We start from the raw sequence: 5,458 nt of genomic DNA on the forward strand, positions 1-5,458 counted from the left end.
AATAGAACGCGTTCAAAAAGTAGGCAGTTCAGCGGTAGATGAAATGAGTTAACTACTTGCAACACTGCAAAAATTATGTGCAAAAACGGCGGAAGCAACTGTACTCGTGTTTTATTTTTTGAAGTTGGTTATTATTTTGTATAACTGTTATGTATTTGCAAGTAACTTTTGGATGGCATAAGAAAAAAAATCAATTTCGGTTGAATATTGACGTTGAAAACTTACTATTGGTGACCCTATCTTATCCGAATTTCATGCAGGGTCCAATAAACTGCCTAGCAAAACTATTCGTTTTATAATAAAAAAAAGCTTGCTTTACGTACCTGATTCCTTCAGATAAAATAGTTGATAAAATCCGTGTCGTATAAAACCCGGGCCCATCATTTACAGTTATTACAACTTTTCCTTGTTTGAGGCCCACTGCAACAGCTTTAGCAGTAGTTTCTTTAGACGTTTGAGAATGTGTAATTATTTCGAGTAATTGCATCTTGTCAACAGGTGAAAAATAATGCATGCCAATCAAATTTTCAGGTCGTGAGCTTCCTTCGGCTATTACTTTGATAGGGATAGCACTTGTATTTGTAGCAATTATACAATGTGAGGGCACTACAGCCTCTAACTCGGATATAACCGCATGCTTAACTTGTATGTCTTCGAACACTGCCTCTATAACCATATCTGCGTTTTTTAATTTTTCATAACTAAGAGTAGGCTTCAAATTCGAGAGCATTTGATCGCGCTTAAATTTGCTGATTTTATTTCGTTTAACCTGGCTCTCAATTCCTTTATGGATCTGTTCCATACCTCGCGCGAGTCCAGCATAGGACGTATCTTTTATTACAACTTGATATTCATTTTTTATCGATACCTGGGCTATGCCCGCTCCCATAAGACCAGCACCAAGTACACCAACCGTTTTGATATCTTCCACTGTATCCCCGAAGCGATTTTTTTTACATTCAGTCTGACCACGAAAAAGGCTTATAAGTCCTCTTGATTCTGGAGTCATAGCTAACTCTCCAAAGGCTCTGCTTTCGGCCTTGTATCCAGCGGATGAACCCTCGTCGATACCTGTTCTTATAACATCAAGAATTTTTAAAGGTGCTGGGTATAGACCATTTGTGAATTTTATTATTCGGCTTCGTGCTGTGTTAAATATTTTATTTTTGACAAATTCCAGGTTTATGGCGAAGTGCGAAACCTGATCTGTTAATTTTTTGCTGTCTCGTTTAACCTGCGAGAAAGAAAATGTTTTTGACTGAAATGTGTAAGGGGTTTCTATATAAAAATAACAATTTTATAAACGTTGTTTTTTTTTTAGTTGAAACTAGTAGAACTGACTATTGTCTGGAAAAAACGTAAGTTATGTACTATATTAAAATGAATATTATTTGAGTTCTTGAGGCTATCACTTATTAGTTCAGTAAAATTATACTCTCAATATACACAGCCACTCAGCAGAATAGGTTCAGCATGATTTTCAACTTTAACTGGACATTGCTGGTCGTAACCCCTTATAGGCTGTTTTTACAAATGCGAATTCGAGCCCAGTTCAATTCTTAAACAAACAATTTTTACGTTTTTTTCCCCAAAAGAATTGAGAAAAAAGAAAATTAAATTGTTCATTAGACCTGGGGTTCTTAAACGTTTAAGATGATGGAAACCTTTAATTTTATGGAATCGCACATCATATTACAAACAAGTAATTTTTAAGCGAAAAACACAACCGGCTTCAAATCTCATATAAAAATTTAGGAGTACCGTTAATTTTTTCATGATGCAATGGTCGGATCTAAACCAGATTAGTATGGGACCACCTCTGAGACACTACCTTTCCGATGCAAAAAGAGTTTTCGAAATCGGTTCCAAAGTTTTGCGATAACATACATAAAAAATAATAATATTCCGACGAATTGATAACCTCCTCCTTTTTTAAAGTTGGTTAAAAATCAAAGGCAGTACAATTTAAATATGAATAAAAACTTTTACCGGAAGTAGTATACATACTTTAAATGTTAATGTGAAGAATGAAATTGTTTCACTGTTATTAAATATTGTATAAAATAGTAGTTCGATATAATGTCTGGAAGTTGTATACCGAAAACCCTGTTGACAGAGTACGTTGTGATAGAAGGAAGCACAGTTAAAATGGCCTTTTTAGCGCCTTCATAATATTTACTCTTAACACTAACCTAAAACTCTTTCAGAGACACAGATTCAAATGTGTGTTTCAATGTCGAAGTACTCCGGAGATCAAAAAATGCTTCGTAAGTGGATTTTGTATCAAACCGATATTACTATTAACATCCGAAAAATAATCTGACAAAGATTTCAGGTGATTTACCAAGTGCCCAGTTATGGCATTTCACATTTCATTTGGCAATTCATCGCGTTCCTTGTAGAAAGTTGCATATAACCCTTTGGCTACAGCGGCCAACAACACATACCGGTTACAAAAACAAGCTGGCAAGCTCAACACCAGTATTGCCACTATTGGTATTTTCCGACCAAATTTGGTCGCTTCTTTTTCATTTGGTTGGTCGGCAAAGTAAGATTTTGGTCGGATAGTTGAAATAAGTTTTTAAATTCTTAATTATAAAAATATATATTTCAACACCACATTTGGCATATTAATATTTGCCATATATACCTTTTAAACGTTTGCCAATCCTGCCTTTAAAAATAAGAAACCTAATTGGTTTGGCCACTGATGTAGCCAATGTTATGGCTGGTTACTTGGGCGGGCTGAAAACATTATTGAGTGCAGCTACGCTTGTAAAAAATTGCCGAAAAGCATTGAGACATGTAACAGCCCTTCACTTAGGACGAATGTGTTTGTATCCGTGTGTAGCCACCGAATATGAAAATAACCATAATCGTTATACACCATCCAGCACTTAAGCGTTGGTGCGGGTCTTCGCTAGCCTGGCGGTCCCATATAGCAGTTGTGAGCATGTGTGTGTGTATGTTAACATATCTTGAGTGTTTAAATGTCGTTCATGGTAAGATGGGGATGAGTAACTTCCTCGGTTTAATCAGTCCTAATAAATTAGCACTGAAGGAGGCTGACGAGATCATTCTCGAAGTACAGTGCATCGATTAAGTGCCGAGCGGTAGTGAAAGTGGTTTATGTTGGTGTAAAGTGCAGTGCCAAAAAAGTATATATATATATATAGTTAATAATATATACATATAACGTGCGATAAACGGTTTCCACTAAACACGTTCAACGGAATTCTTTTGACACCGTCATCTTTACGGGTCTTCAAAACCATCTATTGGTAGCTGTAAATCTAGGAAGTCGAGGTAAGTCTATATGTCTACATACACACGCCTAAATATGCCAAGGGAGGCTTGCTTGAAAATTTATTGTTCAGGTGACGGCGGAGTTATACGAGGCGAAGTAATGAAGCTAGAAAGCTGCTTTATTAATTAACCTTTTTGTTGCATCATGCAATTGAACAAAAATTCCTCCCTTTATCTATGTTCATATGTATGATCACATATTGAATGCGGTGGTTTTTCTGGGGAGGGAACGCTTTAGATGCCTACATATGCATGTATGTAGGTATGTAGCTGCGAACGCACACACACCCGTATGTGTATTCAAAATCCGAGAAAAGCCTTCACGCATGCATATGCACATAGGTTTTGGTCAGAGTTGTATTCAGGGTTTTTTTCAGGTCGCCAGTACCAGGGTGCAAAAGGACCTCGTGGGAGAATACCCAGGACTCCCGGGCACACTGAATTTTTCATTAAAGTTGAAACAGCACGAACTCAACGTTCTACTTGAGGCAACAAGGGCGAGATACATGCAAACCACGAACACACCACCACACATGTATACACAAGTACGCGCGACTGTCTACATCCACACATACAACGAAATTCCCCGGTGAGTTAAGAATACAGCAAATACGGGGACTACATCAACAACAAGGCAACGATCAGCTGGATTGGACACATAAGCACAAGTAAATGAAACAGGTCAACGTCCGCTGCACAAAGCATTCGATACATAGAAAAGGGCAGCTTACAAAAGAGCGGGAGCGTAGAACTTACCAGCTAGAGAGCGAATGGAACTGCAAGAATGGGCTCTCACGCATACATACATACACGTTGTCGCGCAGTCAGCAAAGGCGCGATCGCATCAACATACGCATGTTGACAGCAACCAGCCAGCCGTCCCGCAACATTTCCAGGATTCTTATATATCTTTGTCAATATTATCATTGTTTTTTTTTATCTGCATCACTTCCTTTTTTTACTTTTCTTGCTTTGCACTAGTGTAAAAGCGAATGCCAATAAAACAATATTTTCAGCGACACGTATATGTGTGTACGAATAAGCTCTAAAACCTGCAATTTATTTCTTCTTTATTGGCGATTTGTAACAGCCTAAGCGATTTTGGCCGAGTCCAAAACACAACGCCAGTTATTTCTCTTCTGTGCTGACGCCAATTGGAAATGCCAAGTGAAGCCAAGTTCTTCTCCACCTGGTCTTTCCAACGCAGAGGAGGCCTTCCTCTTCCTCTGTTACCAGCATCGCGGCCCGCGTTGAATATTTTCAGAGCAGGAGCGTTTCTGTCCATTCGAACGACACGGAATTTGAAACGCCAAGTGAAGCCAAGTCCTTCACCTGATCTTTCCATCGCAGTGGAGGCCTCCCTCTTCCTCTGCTACCACAAGCGGGTTCCGAGTTGAATACTTTCAGAGCTGGAGCGTCGGTGTCCATTCGAACGACATGGCCAAGCCAGCGGAGCCGCTGAATTTTAATTCGCTGCACTATGTCTATATCGTTGTAAAGCTCATACAGCTCATCGTTAAATCGTCTGCGATATTCGCCATCACCAACGCGTAAAGGTCCGTAAATCTTTCGCAGAATCTTTCTCTCGAAAACTCCAAGAGCCGCCTCATCAGATGCTTTCATTGTCCATGCTTCCGCGCCATACACCAGCACAGGCATGATGAGTGACTTATAGAGTGTGATCTTTGTACGACGAGAGAGGACTTTACTTCTCAATTGCCTACTCAGCCCAAAGTAGCACTTGTTGGCAAGAGTGATTCTCCGTTGGATTTCAAGGCTGACATTATTATTGGTGTTAATGCTGGTTCCCAAATAAACGAAGTCGTCTACTTTTTCAAACTTGTAACTGTCAACAGTGACGTGGGTGCCAAGACGCGTATGCTCTGACTGTTTGTGTGCTGACAGGAGATACTTCGTTTTGTCCTCGTTCACCACCAGACCCATTCGCTTTGCTTCTCTATCCAATCCCGAGAAGGCAGAACAGACGTAGCCCTTGTTTTTACCGATAATATCGATGTCGTCGGCATACGCCAGCAATTGTACGCTCTTATAAAGTATTGTGCCTGAGCGGTTCAGTTCTGCGGCTCTTATTATCTTCTCCAACATAAGATTAAAGAAATCACACGAAAGGGAGTCCCCTTGTCTGAAACCT

The 5,458-nt window shown here is 39.5% G+C and overlaps 1 pseudogene; it reads right to left on the reverse strand.

The window, feature by feature from the left end:
- Positions 1–241: 241 nt before the first annotated feature.
- On the reverse strand, positions 242–1,258 carry LOC108367729 (trifunctional enzyme subunit alpha, mitochondrial pseudogene; annotated as a pseudogene).
- Positions 1,259–5,458: the final 4,200 nt, after the last annotated feature.

The sequence above is a fragment of the Rhagoletis zephyria genome, unplaced genomic scaffold (assembly GCF_001687245.7).
Source record: "Rhagoletis zephyria isolate East Lansing unplaced genomic scaffold, Rhagoletis_zephyria_1.1 Rzeph_scaffold_02794, whole genome shotgun sequence".
Lineage (NCBI taxonomy): Eukaryota > Metazoa > Arthropoda > Insecta > Diptera > Tephritidae > Rhagoletis > Rhagoletis zephyria.